At 43.6% G+C, this 21,751-nt stretch overlaps 1 long non-coding RNA gene across 1 annotated transcript in view; it reads right to left on the reverse strand.

The window, feature by feature from the left end:
- Positions 1 to 21,680, reverse strand: part of LOC126212890 (uncharacterized) — a 474,898-nt gene extending 453,218 nt beyond the window's left edge. The window contains exon 1 of the long non-coding RNA XR_007540958.1: positions 20,406 to 21,680. This is a non-coding gene — a long non-coding RNA (uncharacterized LOC126212890). The remainder of the gene's footprint in view (positions 1 to 20,405) is intronic.
- Between the last annotated feature and the right edge of the window lie 71 nt (positions 21,681 to 21,751).

The raw sequence follows: 21,751 nt of genomic DNA on the forward strand, positions 1-21,751 counted from the left end.
CTTAATATGCAAGTGGTTGCAGACTGACACGTGGAACAAAAGTCGTTACAGTTTGCCCAGTCACGGAGCAATGAGGAATGCTTGAACACTCTGTTTCAAAAGAAACAATTTTAACCGAAGTGACTGTACAAACCTGTTTAAAAATCCTTGCATGCGTTGAAAGTATGGATGCATGTTGGTCGTCAGATCTAAAAGACATTCTTGACCGCTCGTCGTTTCGAATGTTCAAGCGTGTCACATAAGTGGCCGTAACTTTTCCCTGGCTTCAGTCACAAGCACAAAACTTTTCCACCGCCATCTCGCCATCGACGCTAGAATGTGACGTAATTTTCAACTTGATACGCCAAAGTCTTCCTCTGTTTTTAGTTTATTCGTACTTGAAAAGAAAGTTACGCTGCTAGAAATTCTTGCAAAAACTGGCAACAGGTGCTTGTGTTCCTTTGTGTGTTGTGTTTTATCGACAAGTCCGCCTTGTTCAATGAGAAACACCGAACGACACAGCGTATGTTTGTATAGTCGTGGTGTACTTCAAGAAAGGGAACTCTTCTTTCATCGTTTTCGAGGAATCACATTTTCTTCTCCTCGTAGTAAGGGACGAGAGTTAGTTTTACACACGGCAGCCAACAGACAATGGGGTGCACTAAAGCGAGATCGCCGAAGCCTGTGTTGTAACTGGCGCCTGCCTCTCACTGTTGTCTGTAACAGTCCGGAGACATCGCGTCGGTGGCATCTGCACGGCTCCGCCCTTTGGAGGTTCGAGTCCTCCCTAGGCATGGGAGTGTGTGTGGTCCTTAGTGTAAGTTAGTTTTAAGTTGGATTAGGTAGTGTGCAATCCTAGGGACTGATGACGTCAGCAGTTTAGTCCCATAGGGACCCAACACCACCACGTCGGTTGCATCGACTACAAATGTGTCATATGACTGTGAATAGCTAATGTGTAAGTACGAATACAATCTTCTGTTCGCATCTATACTCATCCCGTGACGAAAATACAGCGTCTTGGTTCGATTGTTGCGTTCACCAGAAGTGGTATTGGGAAATCGGTTTACGAAATCCGGTTTTGGGAGCCCCATGTAGGAAGAGGGGGGGGGGGGGTTGTTACCAGCTGCATAGCACGGAACGAGATGAAAGGACTGTGGCGTGGATGGACGCAGTCGGTCCGGCAGTGCCGACACGGATGTAGACGCCTCGCTCGCTCTGCTGCAGCCGTTCCCTCGCATGCCATGGGCCGAGCTAGCAACTCAGCCTCATGACGTCAGCGTGTTGTTTGGGGTGGGGGGGAGGGGGGGAGAAATGGGGCAGCCGCGCGCCCCAGCTGTCTGTGCGGCCCAGTTGTGGCGGAGCGACCAGGCGTGTGGCGGCGTGCGGCGCAGTCCCGCCTCTCGGCGAGAACACCAGAGACAGGTGAGGCGGACGGCCGGCCTCCACTGGGTTACTTGGAAGCTGCGGCTGTAGTTCTGCTCGCTTTTGTGTGGCTTGTCGCATAACTCACGACGGAACTGCTCTTGTTTAATACATTGTCTTACTTTAAAAATTAGGATCGACACGAACATTAGGGATGGCGAATAGTTTGTTAAATTAGCGCGTCGAGTGTTTAATAATTTATTACTCGTTATTTATCGCCTTGTTACAGTCGTTTAATCGCTAATACCTTGATGTACTCTGTGACGTCATATATACTTACGGATACAACAGAACGCGGTGATGTTTACATGGCTGCCATATTACGTGTTTTTTCTAATATAGGTTGTGGTGGAAAAGTGATGCGTTGCATAGCCCGAGGTCTAGGCTGGGCTGACAGGTTACAGTACGGCTGTCAGTTTGCGCAGCCAGAGAAATGGAGTGTAACAGTAACAATAACTCTTGCTGTGTTAGATATTTTATGCACGTTAGATTTCGACGAGTGTTTTATGTCCGTTTTGATGTCGTCATGGATCGAAATACTGTTGTAACGGCAGGTTCAGTATTGGGCACAGTTCGTACCTAGAGTAAGGGCACAGTTCGTAGCTAGCGTAAACGTACGTTGACACCTGTGTAAATCTGCGTGTGCACAAGACGGACGCAGCCTTTGCACAAAGAGGCATCGGTGCAGCCAGCCTCGTACGCCTGTTGACACGTGGGCGCGGGCAGTCAACACGTCCCAGGCGAATACAGGCCTTGCTGTCCCGTCCACGGTTTTGTTTCGTTTGCTCTGTTTTGCTGCGTCGCACTATTAAGTCCCAGTTTTTTGTGTGCTTTCAAATTTACGTTAACCCATTGGCCAAGTGGCCTAAAAAGGAACAAATGGATCTGAAGAGTATTATCGTGCATAATTACAACGTGAGTTATCGGTAACATCCAGTATGACTTCTGAATGGTATAATGGATAATCGAGTTGAACTTTTTACCGCTAATGTTATGAGGAAACGTCCTTTCCAATGCAGTGGCAACGCGTACCAATTACTAATGGCCTCTTGAATAATATTCATGTTGATTTGAGACACACTATATAGTGCCTGCTATCTATCGCTGCATTCTCGAAAACAAACAGCATGAGAAACTGGGCTGTAGTAAAATTATAAAGATTACAACTTAATTAGAGCAGTCAACCACGAATATGATATGCAAAGTTTATTTACACAAAACCGTTACCGGTTTCCGATTAAAAAAAAAAAAAAAAAGGTTGTTAGGTGGCTTTCAGAAGCTGATCAGTACTTGCGTTAACCGCCATTTAAAAGAATATTCGTTTCTGTGCAAAATATCAAACCTTTACGATCGGTTTTTGTCTGGAGATGTGAAATTATTGACTAAATTTTCCCATGCAAATGACGTCCGAGCTCTGTGTTCGGGCACTACATTACTAGACGAAAGGCAACAGTGAAATCAGCTACAGAATCAGTATGCCTTAAATGAAAAATAAACGGGAGGCAGGATCATTCGTGAGTGGTAACGAAAATGATGTACATTATCGGTACAAGCCAGTGATATAGTACAGGTCCATCTGCCCTTTAAAGAAAGTTAGATCAGTTACTGTGGCACTTCGTATCTTGTAATCGGTATTTCAGATAAGGAAAGCAGCCACTCGTCACTGATTCTGTAAGTAAATTGTCAGCAAGACGTGAATTAAAAATTAATGAATAGCAGCACTGATAGCTCACCATACGTGTTAGAAAACACTATGATATATAAATTTCTCATCATTGTTTTGCAGGAAGAATAAAGCCATTGAGGTATCAATTTTTCATTCTTGAGGCTGCACAGTAAGAAGTTCTACATTTAATTACGGAATTCAAACACACGCTACCTATTAACGATAGCTGTGTCTTGGTCCATGAGTAAGTCAGTCAGGTGCGAAAGTGCTTTGGGTTGCATGTTCGTACTTAATGAATAGTGTACTGGAAAGGAGTAATAAAAGTCGGGTACAAGTAGGCATATACACTCCTGGAACATCGTCCCACAATAAAGGCACTTAATCCCGTAATAAGAGAAAATACGTCTTTTACGGGGAGTATTTCTTCATTATGGCACCTACTTCAAACTTTAGGCTTCAGGTACGTTGTTTTTTTTTTTTTAATGTCAATGTATTATTTATATGCATCAATTTTTGTGTAATTAACAGGTGGTGCAAAACAACAGATAACAGGAAGGTGCTTGTGGAACGTTTAGAAATGTGCAGTAAACGTGTTGAATATTTAAAGAAAATAAAAAAGTACCATGAAGAGGGTAGACCTATCATATATGTCGATGAAACCTATATTCACAGTTTGCATACTATGCCCAAAGAGTGGACAATGGCTCAAGTAAGGGAGTAAAGGCACCACTTTCAAAAGGACAACATCTGATTATAGTACACGCAGGTAACAAAAATACACTCCTGGAAATTGAAATAAGAACACCGTGAATTCATTGTCCCAGGAAGGGGAAACTTTATTGACACATTCCTGGGGTCAGATACATCACATGATCACACTGACAGAACCACAGGCACATAGACACAGGCAACAGAGCATGCACAATGTCGGCACTAGTACAGTGTATATCCACCTTTCGCAGCAATGCAGGCTGCTATTCTCCCATGGAGACGATCGTAGAGATGCTGCATGTAGTCCTGTGGAACGGCTTGCCATGCCATTTCCACCTGGCGCCTCAGTTGAACCAGCTTTCGTGCTGGACGTGCAGACCGCGTGAGACGACGCTTCATCCAGTCCCAAACATGCTCAATGGGGGACAGATCCGGAGATCTTGCTGGCCAGGGTAGTTGACTTACACCTTCTAGAGCACGTTGGGTGGCACGGGATACATGCGGACGTGCATTGTCCTGTTGGAACAGCAAGTTCCCTTGCCGGTCTAGGAATGGTAGAACGATGGGTTCGATGACGGTTTGGATGTACCGTGCACTATTCAGTGTCCCCTCGACGATCACCAGTGGTGTACGGCCAGTGTAGGAGATCGCTCCCCACACCATGATGCCGGGTGTTGGCCCTGTGTGCCTCGGTCGTATGCAGTCCTGATTGTGGCGCTCACCTGCACGGCGCCAAACACGCATACGACCATCATTGGCACCAAGGCAGAAGCGACTCTCATCGCTGAAGACGACACGTCTCCATTCGTCCCTCCATTCACGCCTGTCGCGACACCACTGGAGGCGGGCTGCACGATGTTGGGGCGTGAGCGGAAGACGGCCTAACGGTGTGCGGGACCGTAGCCCAGCTTCATGGAGACGGTTGCGAATGGTCCTCGCCGATACCCCAGGAGCAACAGTGTCCCTAATTTGCTGGGAAGTGGCGGTGCGGTCCCCTACGGCACTGCGTAGGATCCTACGGTCTTGGCGTGCATCCGTGCGTCGCTGCGGTCCGGTCCCAGGTCGACGGGCACGTGCACCTTCCGCCGACCACTGGCGACAACATCGATGTACTGTGGAGACCTCACGCCCCACGTGTTGAGCAATTCGGCGGTACGTCCACCCGGCCTCCCGCATGCCCACTATAGGCCCTCGCTCAAAGTCCGTCAACTGCACATACGGTTCACGTCCACGCTGTCGCGGCATGCTACCAGTGTTAAAGACTGCGATGGAGCTCCGTATGCCACGGCAAACTGGCTGACACTGACGGCGGCGGTGCACAAATGCTGCGCAGCTAGCGCCATTCGACGGCCAACACCGCGGTTCCTGGTGTGTCCGCTGTGCCGTGCGTGTGATCATTGCTTGTACAGCCCTCTCGCAGTGTCCGGAGCAAGTATGGTGGGTCTGACACACCGGTGTCAATGTGTTCTTTTTTCCATTTCCAGGAGTGTACTCACCATTTACGTACATCATCGTTGACTGCTTACGGCAAGATGGCAGATACTAATGTACGCAGTATAAATAGTAGCATTGGAGTCACTACATAGTTTTGGCAGTATATGATTAGTTAGTACAGAAGTGCTAGTACATTTTGTGAATGAAATATTAGGCGCTGCGGTGATTAATTGGAGATGCACCTAAGTACTTTGATTCTTAACATTATCAGGAGAATCCTTGGAGGCAGGTTTTGTGTGCAAATATTATCTATATTATTAAAAGAATTTGTAAATACAACATTGTCAACCTTTCCGACTAATAATTAAGAGAACTTTTGGCATCACACGAAAACAACAACGGGATCGAAATCATGAGTTGAGTCGGTCAGTGACCATACCGTCACAGCAATGGAAGACGACACAGGAGGCGAAATACAGGGCTACCAGTAAATCATTCACTGGTTTCCAGAATTCTACATTCTCCGAAATATTTTTCGCCTCAGCGAGTTTAGACTGTGCCGAACACCTGGTCTTACGAATGCAGCGCCTTGTGAAAACGCCGAAAAGGCGAGAGAAGAGTTTTCGTGTGTTGGAATGTGCGGCATATTTGACCAAATGTGGCAGCTTCGGCCGTGGAGGAGGGTGAGCGAGATTTTTGTACAAAGAAGTCAACAGCAGCGACAAGCCGCGAACTCTAAATACCGCAGCAAGGTGTGTGGAAGACCGTGCGTCGGCTGTTACACTTCGAACCGTAACGTCTGCAGCCCGTACAACTTCTGCTTTTAATAGTTGTGAGAAATGCAGACGGCGCGGTTCGATGTGTGACCGCCGACGCACGGTGTTCCACACACTTTGCTGCGGTATCTAGAGTTCGCGGCTTGCGCCTGCTGTTGACTTCTTTGGACCGCGTACAGAAATCTCGTTCACCCCCCTACACGGTTGCAGCTGCCACATTTGGTCAAATATCCCTCGCTTTGTCGGCATTTTGGCAAGGCGCTGCATTGTTAATGTGAGGTGGTCAGCACAGTTTAAACTCGCTGAGTTTGCTGTTATATTCATGCTCCAATCATATTTGTACAAGCAATATTTCCGAAAATTTAGAATTCTGGAAACGAGTGAATGTTTCATGGCAGCTCTGTATTTCGCCTTCTGTCGGTCGTCTTCCGTTTCTGTGGCAGTATGGTCACCGACCGACTCAACTCATGGTTTCGATCCGCTTGCTGGTTTTATGTCATGCCAAAAGTTAGTTCAATTTTTAGTCAGATCGGTTGACAATATCGTATTTACGAATTCTTTGAATAACGTAGGAATATTTTTACAGATAATCTGCCTCCAAGAACACCCCCGACAATGTTTACAAACAAAATACTTCTGTGCCCTTACTATTAGTCACAGCAGCGCCTAATATTTCTTTCACAGAACGTGCTCGCACTTTGCCCCTTCCTGACCACACAGCGCCGACACTGAAGGTACCGCCTCTGATGCCAGTACTTACACTGTGTACGTTACTGTCCGGAATCTTTCCGTAAGCAATGAACGATTACGTACGTAAATGGTGAGAATAGCCTACTTGTATCGGACCCATAATACTCCTTTCTGTTACACAACTTATGTACGTACAGTCATGCTCAAAAGTATCCGAACGAATCGAATTGCATTTCGCCTGATTCGCACGCAACCCGCATAACGCAGCTGTTTAGCAGGTCCTCTAATAGCCTCTCAGTACAGTCGTTTGACCGTTGAAAATGGTTCCAACAAGTCATCACTAGAAAATACTGCTCTGTATCGCAGTAACTCAAGATGTAAAGTAATACCACGAGAGTACTAATATCAGGGAACCCCTTATCACATATAAACTGTCCTTAACGCTTGTAAATTCACATTTATTACAATAAATGACATACCTCAAATGTTACCACTCTCATTGTTACGTCGGATAGGTAATGCACGTAGTAAGTTCGTCATATTCATGATTTTTTCTTGAAAGTAACACACCGTACTTATTATTTAACGCAAAATGGCATTAAACATTTAAGATATCACGAGCAGCTAGTTGACAATATCTATGAACTTCAAATGACACGACGAACCGTCTCGTTCTGCATATGGATTCAAACCCAGGTCATGTAGACTAAGGAAAGATTTCGTGACTAACGGAAACTAACAGTCATTCCTGACTAGGCGTACAGAGAGTGATATACCTCGATTTTAGACAGTATCAGTTAGCAAATATCAACTATAAATTACATAACGTAAACATTTTTAACAGACGCGGATTCCTACCCAGCATCCATTGCCTTTGTTAACGAACTACGAGAGATGTTAAATATTGCTTCTTGACATGTAACTTATTTGAAATGCCGTGACGTGAAGCTTTGTGTTGGACTGGGGTTCGAACCCAGAACCTATTCTCAACAACATTTCTCCTCATACTATTACCGTCTACTCCTGTTCCGATCGCGAATGTCGCGTGGTTGGGGCAATAGTCGGCAAGGCCTCTTATATTGGCTGCAATTCTTCAATTTTTCTCGTCGTGGTCATTTCGCTGCAAGCCTGAAAGCCTCGAGGAGACGCGTTGGCACGCGACTTTTTCAATTACATGCCACACGTCCTGTGGATACATTCAGTCGAGACCGTTCATAGCGACATCACTTTTAACGACTTATTGGCTATAACATCGAAATCTAATCGTTCTATCTAAACCTTACATCAATGCTGTATTTAGGCTATAACACAGGAATCTAATGGTCCCATCTAAACCCTATATGAACGCTGTATTTATAAAGTCCCTTAGGACGTCTCTTTTTGCGACTTCCCCATAAAAACTACGTATTTTTATTCCATTTTCGGACAAATGTGTCAGCTGTAAGATCCAATGTTAATTTTTTTTGGTTGCTTATTTGGGAAGGTTACTCTGATTTTCAAACCTTCGATTTCTGCAGATTTTTGGTTTCAAATCAGGCGTCACAACGAATACATCGTCAAATGTAAAGTGAGTACGTACATCTTATATGCTAAAAGCAAACTAATGTAACAGATTACGTTAAGTAGGGCAGTATATTGTAGTATGTGTTACTGTACAGCGTATAGTTCAGGATCGCTAACAAGAGATCAATTTTTTGCATTCACATGATACAATTGTATCGTCAGTTGTTTTTCTATTTTCAGGAGTGAAAATTTTTTTGATTGATTCAGATACTTCTTTCCCAGGTGTACTTCTTCTCTGAGGTTTATGGACCATATTCCACTGCTTTTACGCGATCGCGAGTTGCTAGCCATAGTATAAGAGAGTGTTGGGACGAGACGACGCCACCACTCGGCTGATAACCCGAGGAGAATTCGTCGAGTGACCCCTCGGTTTCCGGGCTCGCGCCCCTCCGCCAGGCCCACCAGCCTCAACTGTCTCAGCAAGCTGGAGAGAGCCTTTAATCTCCCCTGCACAGCCGACACAGCTGTAAGACTAGACGACAGTGGTAAATGGTAGAATGGCGATGTTGAACAGCTGAAAAAAATTTTTTTTAGTCTCTTTCATGGTTTCAGACCACTCTTTCTCACTTCTCTTTCGCGCTGCATTTGTCATCTCCTCACTGACGCAAAATTTCCGCTCTAGTTTCCTGTTGCACTTTCTCGGGCTCGCTCTTTGGCCGGCTTGTGTCCTAATTCATTCGCAGGACTGCAGACTTTTACTTCTGATCATTCCAAGGTGAGGTGCCACTCCCCCTTGCGCAGTACTCATTTATGCCCTTATTTATCTAAGATTGCTGTAATGTTTCAGGGAATCCAGCGTAACTGGACTGTCTGTGCATATTTCTCGTGAGTCGTCCTGAGCTTCTGTGCTTATATCTGGAACAAGCAGCATTTTCTGAAATATATTTTCCAGTTCCTAAAATTATTCTCTGTTCCATGGCTCGAAATGCCTCGATAATGCCCACGCATAGCTCATACATGTCAACAGTCACAGTTACTTTCATCATTTCCACCGGAAGATAGCGATGGATTTGCAGGTATGTGTGCAAACTGAGGAAGTAACTTATTGATCCATGATCGCTGCACCTCAGAACTCTAACGATGCTGAAATGACGGTCGAGCGGAGGATGATTAAACTTTGCTATCAGGACACAAGTGACTGGCCTTTTCCACTACTATAGACATAGTCGTAAGGTACAAAGAACGAAATACAAAAGGACTGACACGTCAAAAAGAGTGAGAGGTAAACTATTTAGTGCTCGTTCCACAGTATCGAACGTGAAAAAGTGCTCATAGCTCATAAGGTAAGCATTTTAGAACTTCGTTTACTGGACCGTTTCTCTCTGATCGCCCTTTATAGAAGTGTCCTTCTTATTCTACTGAACTGGCTAATGCGCTATATTGCAGTATCAGTAGCTTCAGAGACATTTAAGCTTGCCTCTCCATTACTTAGTACTTACGTATTCCACTTTTTTGCGTTTTGTTTCTTCCTGACTAATGTTTCAAACTTCAGTCTACTCTTCACCACTATTAAATTTTGAGCTGAGTCTATAACTGCTCCTGGGTATGCGTTACAATCCAATACCTGATTTCGGAACCTCTGCCTGACTATAACGTAATGTAACTGGAATCCTCCTGTATCTCACAGCCAGCATGTTCTCCAGACATAAGCCCCATCGAACATGGCTGCGATAGACTGTAAAGGGCTGTTAATGTGCGACGTGACCCACCAACCACTCTGAGCGATCTTCGCCGAATCGCTGTTGACGAGTGGGACAATCTGGACCAACAGTGCCTTGATGAACTTGTGGATAGTATGCCACGATGAAAACAGGCATGCATCATTGCAAGAGGACGTGCTACTGGGTATTAGAGATATCGTTGTGCATAGCAATCTAGACCACCACCTCTGAAGGTCTCGCTGTATGGTGGAACAATATGCAATGTGTGGTTTTCATGACCAATAAAAAGGGCGGAAATGGTGTTTATCTTGATTCTACTTCAGTTTTCTGTTCAGGTTCTTGATCTCTTGGAGCCGATGTGATGTAATACAATTTGATGTGTGTATCTACAGGCAGTTCAGATTTGCAAACCTTTTTAGCATCAAATGCTATGCATTGTCCTAACAGAAAGCCTGAATGTAGTACTATTGGACCTCCTCTTACAAAGTCAATATCGTCTTCAGTTGCTCATATCTCTGTTTTAAGTATGTGGGTATTTGCAAGTAACTTGAACCCTTCTTAAGCTGTTTAAATGTGTGTTTATATCGTCGAATTTTTTTTACACTGTACCATACTGGCTCTATTCACTCAATGAGTGAATATATTTACTGTATGTATGATTGAGGGTTTGCAGAATAGTATGATGTATTTATCATATCTGTAAATATCTTGCATAATATTTGTTTTGCACTGGTGCTCTTTCAATGAAAGGCAAATACACATTTTAAATAACTTTGTTTATTAACATTTTTTACATGCGCAAAATAAAAAAAAACAATTGTTGACACATTTCTTAATATTCATTCTGTCTTATATCTCTACATTATTCTTTAAATAACTGGTTTTTTATGCTATAAATTCTGCTTCCATTGTGTTCAATCCAACAGGAGCAACGACGTATCTCCGTTCTCTTTCTGTAAACCAGGCTCTACAGTTTCAATATTTATAGGATTATAGTAGCAGCCCTTGATGTTGCAAGCATACATATGTTTACATATTGTTCTAAATCATCTTGTATGCAACATTCACTTACATAACATACAACATCGTTTAGTAACGCTTTCACATATACTTGCCACGGTATTTGTCTGTTGCAATCCGTAGTGCACTGTATAACCAATACAACTTCACGACACTTTTATACAGGTCGATGATGGTTGCCTTATTCCTACAGATGTTCATGTGAAGAGGAAGTTGAAAAGGATCGTAGTCTGTTGTCATCAACTTCTCAGTGTGCTTCATCGGCTAACAATGCTCGCCCTAACTCATATCTGTAAATTGTGTTTTACATTACGACGGACATCCTCAGTTTCTACTATAACTTCACACTCACGATCTCATGCTAATCCTACATTTACATGTTTTGAACCATAAGCTAACATGTATGTACTGGTAAATAGAAGCATTCTGAAATGAACTGATAATATCATAGAGCTGTATGGTTTATATACCTCTCTGCAGTATAGATGACCTCGAAATCCCAAGACTTAATGCAATAACATGCAAAAATTATATAGCACGATGACAGGGCAGTTAACACACTTTCTAAGCAGTGAAGGCATAGTGAAAATGACACTGTGCCACGACTCTCGTCGGTAAGTACTATTTCAGTATCCACAGTCCAGTTCACTTCAGGATACAGAGACCAAGACCATGGGAGAAGCATAACTGATAAATCATTTGTAATTATTTGATGAAATTATGACATACACCTCAGGATCCAGAAGACAGCCCCTGGGTAATTATATATCCTGATGATTAAGCATGCACATAATAGAATCAGCACGTGTGAGGATAAAGAGATCTCTGGAATTAGCATTAGATTTGATCATCATGTGACGTCACAGCAGCGGGCAGGACATGTACCTGCCTCAAGCGTGTTGCAACATGTGACCATGTTTCTGTTATGATAATACTGAGGCCATTGAAACTGGAATATTTAAAAAGTGACATTGAATTGTCTGTAAAAAGAACACTGACCCCATACTTAAGATAAACACATCAGCCTTCTCCACTGCTAATCCATTTCAAGATCCTCTACTGATGTCTGGGGAGATCGAATCCTGTCTGCATGAATGGGTCCTTGACTAGATGCTTGTTGACTATTGATGACGGATTCCACTGAATTTTCCGTAAATGGTTGACAATCAAAGAGAACACAACGAGGTTTTCTACTGTGCATGATGAGGGTTTCCTTGATTTCAAGTGTTGATGTTCTGCCTGTGGAGCATCTCGATGACTGGCCAGCTGAGGATTCTTCAGAATGTTCTTCCAGACCTTTAGGAGAGCTGGTTTCTTAGAGCTGGGGTGGGATGATGCTGAGAACAGGAAGTATTAGAGCGATTGTACTCTGAATGCATCCCATAATACCTGATTCAGTTTGACATCTATGTCCTTAGTATGAGCAGTATTGATCCTGGTCGAACAGTAATCTTCAGCAACAGAGCACCTATGATAGGGTTAGAGCTATGGATCTCAAAACACGAGCATTAGCTCCCCATAAGACACCACCAAATTTTTTAAGACTGTTCTTTCTCGTTTTGACTTTAGGTGCTACTTGTAAGTCAAGAGTTCTATCTAGCGCTGTTCCTATGTATTATGGTGTAATGCAGTACAACGAGACTTGGTCTCTGAATCTGTCTTCTGGTGTGCACTCTGACTGTCTTCTGCATAGATGTGATGTAGATACAATTATTTTCTGTGGATTTAGGTGGAGCCACTATTTCTTGATGTATAAAGACTTCCATATCAGTGGATAAAGAGGTTTCAGCATCATAAACGTTGAGGCTCTGAGCCACCAAGCAAATGTCATCAGCATAAATCAATTTTTTTGAAGACTTTTGGTAAGCTGTGCATGTACAGACCAAAGTGGTAGTGGACTCAGAACATACATTTGAAGTAAACCATCATTTGGTTTACGTACCCTGCATCTGTCATTGTGAGAATGGATATGAAATGCTCTATTGCTGAGCATGTTGTTAAGTAAGTCCTTAAATTAACGACACAATCGTGAATTTGTAAAGAAGTGCTTCTCACCAAGCAGTGTCGAGAACAGCTGATAGGGCCAAAAAGGCAGCTAAACTTACTAATTTCTGCTCATACTCATTTTCGATATAAGTAATTAGAGAGAGTGTCTCTTCCTTAAATTACTTTCGCTTCTTAAGCTGGGCTAGCGCCTTTATTCTTAACGAAAGAGTGTGTTTCGATTGTTACTATATGTTGAGAGTTGCACTCTGTAACTTTGTTGGTGTAACCAATAGTCTATGGAAAATGTGGTTCATTAGTCAGCATGGTATGTTTTCATTATTTCTATTTGCTTATTCCTTTAATATCTGAAAACAGTTTACTATTGACATTCACCCGATAGGTACTTTCCAATTACTTACACAGTTCCAAGATATGCTATTAGATGATGGCGTTCAAGCCTACAGAATTCATAGCCACATTGTATTTACTATGATTGGCATATCATCACGCAATACTACGTAACTTTATTAAATTTGGTTAAATCTAGGGCAATTCCCTGTTTATTGTTTCTTTTTACAAGCTAACAATAGTTGATTGGCAACCAAAAGGTGTAATGAATGGTAAAGCAATGTGTTTTTGCGATCAAGAAGATTAAAAGGTTTCGTAATTAAGTTTTAATGTTTCAGAAATACATAAGATCACTTATCTGCAGCGCCTAATAAGTCAGGTCTTAATAAAATGTGGTTAATTTCAAGATCATTCGTCGACTACTTCAGAGTGACTTTGTTAAAGAATGTCTGTTTCTGAGTTGCTGATCCCAATTACAGTCACTGTTGACAGGAGAGGTGAAAATGAAAATGTTTAAGTTTAGTAGAAGCAGTAATGTGGCTTACTAAACGTGTTACTCTTTGAACGGAAATGTGCTTAATGATGTGGTGACGGTGTTCATCTTTAATCTGAGGCTCTTATTTGGTTTTGACGCAGCGTGTAATCCTGGCGGATTGGAGAACGATGTTATTCTTACAGCTGAGTCCTGGCATTCGCCTTATGAGTGGATTAAAACCTTACTTTAAAAAAGCAGCACCTGCGTTTATTTGTACATCGTTAAGGCATTTTGTTTCCTGTTACATTGTATTGGTAGTCTTTAAGACAAATGCTTAGGAACTAATCTCTAGTACGATACGAAGGGATTTGTAAGATAACTTTGTAGGTCGGAGGTAAGTGCTATGTTATGTGGGAGAAACTGCTGTCTGAAGGGTGTAGTGGTCTATGTCTTTGTATAGTCAATAGCATAGCTACATCATATTTACAATTTCTGCTGTGATGACATTACATGGGTTTTGTTTTCAGCAAATGTAGTTATGTCAGATATACATCATACTGAAGGTAATATTACAGATAGGGAAGTGGTCATGGATGTAAATGAGGTGGGAGATGTAACAGTACGAGATCAAATTTGACAGTGTTCTGAAATATCTAAGTCGAAACGAGGCCCAGGGAGTAAACAGTCTTCTACCAGGATTACAGGCAGCCTCGGGAGAGCCGGCCACGGCGGAGCTCTCCCACCTATTGTGCCCGGCGTATGAGACAGGCGAAGTACCCACAGGCTTTAAGAAGAATGTAATGTTATCAATTCCAAAGAAAGCAGTTGCTGGTAGGTGTGAAAATTACTGAACTATCGGTTTAATAACTCGTCGTCGTAAAATACTAACACAAATTCTTTACAGAAGAATGTAAAAACTGGTAGACGCTGACCTCAGGGAAGATAAGTTTGGATTACCGATAAACGTGGGAACATGCGAGGCGCAACTTGACCAAATGGAGGGTCGGTTGGTAGGACACGTTCCGAGACGTCGACAGGTAACCAATGTAGTTTTGAAGTGAAGTGTGGGTGAAAATCGTAGAGGAAGACCAGGTGGTGGATACAGTAAGGAGATTGGGATGGATGTGGGCTGCAGTATGTACTTGGAGATGAAGAGGCCTGCAAGTTATACAGTAGAACGGAGAGCTATTTTTAAAACCAGTCTTCACACTGAGGGGCGCAACAACATGTCTCTGTGTTATAACATATTATTTTCCAGTTGGTGTATTTCTTGATTGTTTATAACTGATTGTCAGAGTACCTCTGAAGATGACGTGAGGATTACATATTTATTTAAAGTAGGGGTAGTTGAAGATCACAGGTTGGTGCTGAAGAATAGATTTCGTGGATCCACTGTATTTTAACCTACTCGACTTGCTTAGCGATGATTCCTGCTTGTTTGTGAAGGGGCTGACCTGCTCGTTAATTCTGCCGCATGTCGGGCCCTGACAACAGTACGCAGTGTCGTCTGTGTACAGGACTCTTCTTTAGTTCCTCGACCTTTAGCGATGTCAGTCGTGTTGTTGGTGTGTAGCAGTGGAGACGTGACGGTCCCACGTGGCGTCTCTGCGGCTGGCATAATACTTGTCGAATGGTGATCACCAGGCAGTGCTTGTACTTACCTGTTTCCAGCAACGTTTTTAGTAAGTTGCACACTGTGGAATGCGAAGTTCAAAAGTAGCGTTTCAAAGAGCAGCCCAGCATGCCACAACCAATGGAAGGCGCGTTCGCCGTCCACGAGAAAGCGTGCTGGCGTTGCGCCTGCCGTGTTGCGTTCAGCCTGCGTCGCTCTGCTGCTCAGTCCTGGGACCGGGTCACCTGTGCTGTGGTTGCCGCTGAACCTGGCTTGTTCTTGTGCGATTATGTTGCTCTATTCCTTGAATAATTTTGGTCTGTCTCAAAAGCTTTCCCTGTCACTGAGAGCACGGTAACCTATGATTTGGTGTTGTTTTTTGGTCTTTTGGGTTGGGAAATCATCTTGATTTTAGCTTGCTTCTATTTTAGAGAGACTATTTTCAGTTTAATGGCCGCGATGAAGAAACGTCTGATGTGTTTGAGGCAGGTGTCTTGTGAAAGGAGTGATTTATTTTGTTATCTTCCAGTGCCTGCAGTCTCTGAGCTGCTTTCTTTCCATTTCATATTCGTCAATCTTATAAAGTAGTGGATGTTAAGCGGTTGCATTCGGATTTTCGAGTATTATTTCTTCGTCGGTTTCATCGAATTTTGGATACCATGGATGACCGTGAATGTTTTTGTAGCACTCTGAGGAACTTTTTTGAGGTCGTCAGTAATGAATGACATTCTCATCTGCTATTAAGGATGGCTGTTCGCAAATGGTGTGCTATGACCTGTTGGAACTTTTTTCCAAAAACTACTTCTATTGTGGGACCTAACTCTTGTGATTACCTCGCGCATCATTTGGTGGGTTTCTCTTCTTATTAGGTCATTGAAAACGTTCAAGCCAATCGTAGCATATCCATTTGGTTAGTGCCGTATGGTCTATAGAATTTCCCTACTGTTTATTTTTGTTTCTTATGTACGTCAGGAGTCTTTCTTTGTTATGTTATTTTATTCTTAGGGTAGTTTTAGGTATAGCAGGTTGTATTGCTTCCACTTGTATTTGGTGATTACAATATGTTATAAGGAGTGGTTTGAATAGTTGATTCGTTAGGTTTTGTGTTAAAACGTATCAATCCGAATTTTTCGACTATCCGATTTCGTGAGTTTATGATCGTTTTAAGTTTTTTCCTAGTTTTTGTGGTTCACAGCATAATAAATGTGAGGTATTCGTTTGCTATGCAGTCGCCAAATTCAGTATAGCTTCAGAATCTGAGTAGCTATGTTGTACGTAGTATATGTTCTAAGATAGAAGTGCCATAGTGATTGGTAAAAGGCGGCGAGTCATTTCTGAGTCTTGCGTGATTCAAAAAGGCTACAACAAGTTTAATATCTTTCTTGTTCAATTTTTCAGCAAATACCGCAGATCTAGTACTGAGTCTCCTGTTCCTTTAGCTGGGCAAAATGAGGGTATATAATTCACGAGATCAATTGGCAGTTCCTCGGCAGGATACATCATTGTGGTGTTTTATATGAAAGACTCTGAAGCATCTATCTCAGATTCTACTACGGTCTGGTTTGAGTTAATCAGGTCGGTGACAGATACAGTTATCTAGATTGATTTCTCTACCTGCTCCTGAGGTATGTGCTGAGACTATAATACCAACTTCTTTCTCTCTTAATATGCCTTTAGGGAGTTTGTTTTTAGAGCAGAAACCCAGTGTGTTGACAATGCAGATAGTGCCAATATCTTTCTTAGGCTTGAATGTGAAGGTTAATTCTTGTTTCCTGGTGTCTCAGGCTAGGTTGGGCATAGGCCTCCTTGTCTATCAATATGGCGATATAGACGTGGATCCGTGTTCGCCAAAGAACGTAGTAGGAGCTTTTTAGAAGCTGCTGTTATTATGTCCCTTCTTTCAAATATCATGTTGGGAGGGGCTGTAGTGAAGACTCAGAGTATGTTTTCTATTTGATTGTTTTCGTGTCATTCTTGGACGAAGACCGTGATAGTTTGATCAATGCGCTTAATGTTTTCAGTTTTGTTTGCTGAGACAGGCTGTTTTGGTCTTTCTTTGCAACTGTCGTCACTATTAAAGTTATCAGTGTTGCAGCTCCTGCATTTTGGTGCTTCTTGTTTCGGGTCTATTTTGCAATTAAAAATTCGATGTGCTCGACTCCGTTATTCACATTTCAATTTATATCGCAGCTTTTCGTGGCTTATTGGAAAGTGTTGCAATATGGACGTTGCTGTTATTGAGGAGGTAGTGTTTAAATAGTCCAACCTTGTGAGGTACACAGTGCATTCTGAAATGGTGAACAAGTAGCTTGTTAGTTGGTTCTTTGTAACTATAGATGACTGGAAGGAATAGCGGGGAATTTTGATTCAGTTTCCTGGTACCTTTAGGTCCCCTTCAGTTTTTTCGTTTGTTGTATCACGGTCAAAATTGGTTATCACAAAGGCGAGCGTGAGTCTGTGTGGTCTCTCTTTTGCTTAGTGTTTGGCGTGCGGTGTGATTTCTGTTACTGTTGCTTCAGATCGGTAAGTAACTCAAACTGTTCTCTAGGGTTTTGATATCTGATGGGTGTGTTGTGATGTTGGCAAATTTTTTCGGATTTTTTTGTGAACGACTTGGTGGCCCAGGCAACTGTTTTAGAGCAGGTTACAACGATTTGGCGGTTTCTTTGCCACCTTCTTACTTTATAGTTTATTGAAGGGTTTGCTAAAGTGCCATAAGTTGTGTTGGATGTGCTTTAATTCCATCTGCATCCTACCAGTTGTAAACCTTGTTCTTCGTGAGATGTATTTGGATGAGTGTAAACTTTTTGTAATTGGCGGCTTTGCCTGTTTACTTCGAGTTTCTTGTCCGGGTTTTCGGCTAGTTCGCGTAGCGTTGCGTTTCTGGAGATCTGCTGCAGACAGAGTTCTCTACTTCAGTCTGGTGCGCTGAAAACTGTTGTTGCATATGGGAAACAGGACGATCCATAGTCCCCACGCCCTGCTTGAGAACGGTCGCAGTCAGCGTTCAGTTCTGTGCCTTTAGCCTCGCCAGATGCGAGTTGGTCGTCCCTGTCTCAAAGTGTGGCGGTTGAGCAGACTGCTGATCCCAAGTCTGAATCGCTCTGACAATGATGCATTTGCCGACAGAGGCGCGAGTTACGCATGATGCACTTTGCAGGGGACATCGTCTGAGTAACGTGTGTGCTGTCGAACAACTACGTACATGTAACAACAGTTCAAGCAGTTTCGGCTGCGAGAATGCTTGCCCTCAGATATATCAGAGGAAAACCCTTAATAAGTATATCGGTTGCAGAAGTTAATGCTTGATACCCCACGAGTTAAAGGGTTGTAACAGGTGATTCCCTAACCACCCATATCTTCTCGCTGGTTCGCCTTTTTGAAGATCAGAACGTGACAGCAGCGGCTGTAAGCAGCAGCAGGGAGTGGCCTGTGGTGGGTCTTCCAGTCCTCTGCTGCTCCTGATTGGCTGAAAGGCCCACGTGTAGAAGGATTTCGTGGAGAGGCTCGGAGCTCGGGGAATCGAAAGCTGGCCGTCAGCGCCCGTGTGGCCGACGTGGCGGGTCGCGGGCGCTCTGGAGCGGAGTTCTGTGTCGCGACGCACAGCGTTCTCGAGTTTGCAAACGCCTTCTCGTTTGCGCGCATCCATTACCGCTTAATAACTTTCCTGTCGTTATCTGCGAATGTTGAAATAGTAATTAGTGTGGGCGTTTACGGCGAATTGTAGCTCAGGGAAAACTCGGTGATGTTAGCGAAGTGGTAGTGGTGCTCCGACTCAAGTGACTGACTTGGCTGGGGGTAATTGGATAGCGATAATCTCAGTTTGTTATCCAATTTTGGGAGTAATGTTTTTTGAGTGACCGTCTTCCTGTTGAGTTTGAACTGTGTATTTCGTACAGCCAGTCAAAAGTAATTTGCTGGACTTGGCTGTGAATGTGCCGAGTACTGCGGTCGTAACTCGGGATCTTGCCTGGGGGTAAGTAGGTAGCATGGGGGCCGTTAACTACTGGCTTTCGAGCGATGAGGTTCGATACTTTCCAGCGGGTCGAGGCTCGGCTGGCGACCACTGTGTCGGGCTGACTTTACGCGTGTCCCGGTGGTGCAGGACGCTTGTCTGGGTGGGCCGCTAAGCGCCCCCAGTGCGCCCCGTGTCGGCTCTAGCCGCCACCACCTAAAGAGAAGGCCGCGGCGCGCCCTTGTGACGTCACGCAAGGGTCAGGATTGGCTTGGCGCTGCGCTGACAGAATCGAGGCGCACGGCCTGCAAATCTTCGTCAAACGGTTTTACTGAATCTGTTGAGCTGCCGGCGGCCCCCTGCGGCCAGGCGGGCTGCACCCGGCACCTGTCTCCCTCGTGGCGCTGCGGCCTCTGGTTCCACTGCGTTCAGTACGAAAATCGCGGTTAACACTGCACACACCTGCTAAGTGCGCGATGATGCCTGTACTTTCACAATTCACGAAAATCACTCCACGTAGTACTATTTATCACAGGATTTTCGGTTGGGCTGGATACTAAATTCACACAGACACTCCTTTACTTTGCTCACTCAGGTTTTATTTGAACAAATGGAAGATCGTCTATTGATTACGAATCACAACAATTTCGGCGCACTGTGTGCTTCTAGTGAAGCTACTATGGCACATGTTTACCAGGACTCACAGTACTGGCACAAGTTTATCCTTCCACAGTACTGTTCCTGTAAATACGCCTTTAAGTAATGTTCTTCCTTGCTCAAGAGTGGCACATGGAACATTAACTTTTAACATCTGCCATAGTACCCTTACAAACCTCTAGCTTAACAAATCACCATCTTGTCTCACAAACCCAATAATGCTAATCTCATATAACTCTGTCATTCGACATTTTGCGTTCACTTCAAGCCACATTTCACACAACAAGTCATGTGTTACTTTATTACTATATCTGTTTGAACCACTCTATGTAATCGAACCACTAATAAGCTGAACAAACCCATTTACACTTTCATGCACACACCACTTCAGTCATTGGCCCCTCTCTTTTGATGTTATAAGTGTCTGAATGTCTCTTGTCATGGTACTTGAATTACAAATCATGTAAAAGTACATCTTTCACACACATATGGAAAATTTCCTTGTTTCAGACATAATGTTATATACTAATATCATACATCATACATTAATAAAACCGACAAACTGCAAAGACAGATCCTCGAAGGAAAACGGAGAAAAAACGTCCTACGAACGTGTGTCCAGAAATGCACCATCGCCACGGTAGATGACACTGACGAACGGGAATTCCTCCGACAACGTGCTGCGTTCTCCTTGTATATAACAGGCCGTGTGATTGACGCAGCCTATTGTATACACGAAGCATTTCCCAACAATTTTAGTGAGTAGTCTCAGTGCATTAGAATAGGTAGACAGAGGCTACCACTCACAAATAAGCACGCAGTTATAAATGAAGGAGACGTTAGGAAAGAGAAGTACTGGCTGTACCATATCAGATTTAATGACATTTGATATTGTCATGCCAGGTAGAGTCCATTTTATTGCTGGGTTTAATGCAGTGTAGTGTGGAGACAGTTATTTGCGAAAAATACTGAAGGAGGCTACAGCGAGGATTCTGAAAAGGGAGACTGTTCATTGTTTCTCCTGGCCAGATTCCTCTCGGCTGCCGAACACAGCTCTAGACCTGCAGGGATGTTGGTTGGGTTCCACCAAAGAAGTATCCTGTTCTTCAGTAGGGGGAGCGTCGTTCCATTGCAAACGAAACAGACGAAGAGCACTGGTCCTTGCACCATCGTAACTAGATGCATATAGTATACAAACTGCGCTATTCCCTGAGCCTGGTGGAACCCAATTCTAATAATAATTCCTGTTCCACTTAATATAATGGCTTTAACTGACATAAAAAGACATTGCTTCTTTGAGGCAAATTTCTTGTTATCAACAATTTCGAGTTGCCGCATGGAGCACCGAGTACGTAGGTACATGTATCCAAGCAGTCCGAGACAAATCAAATTGAATGCCACAGACACTGAAATCCCTGCAAGGACTACTATACGACTGTGGATCAGGTAATGTTTACTCGTCTTTTCCAAAGCAACAGCTGCCACACATACTATACTCCACGGTATAAACACATACAGCACCTCACGACGGAATAACCGGCTTACTTCAGCAGGTAGTAGCTGGTTAGGAAGCCTCAGATGGCGAACACAAGCATACATGTGGTAGCAGAATGAGTTCAGCCAGATACAGCTGAGAAGTGTGAGGGCGCTGTCTATCAGCACTGCTGTAGGTAAGTCAGGGACGCCCGCCATGCGATACACGACCTCAGAGCACAGGATCTGGGTTATGCACGTGATCTGAAAGGACATGAGTATCTTTCCAGGCAAGTTGCGTAACTTGGGAAGGTACATGT

The sequence above is a fragment of the Schistocerca nitens genome, chromosome 11 (assembly GCF_023898315.1).
Source record: "Schistocerca nitens isolate TAMUIC-IGC-003100 chromosome 11, iqSchNite1.1, whole genome shotgun sequence".
Classification (NCBI taxonomy): Eukaryota; Metazoa; Arthropoda; class Insecta; order Orthoptera; family Acrididae; genus Schistocerca; species Schistocerca nitens.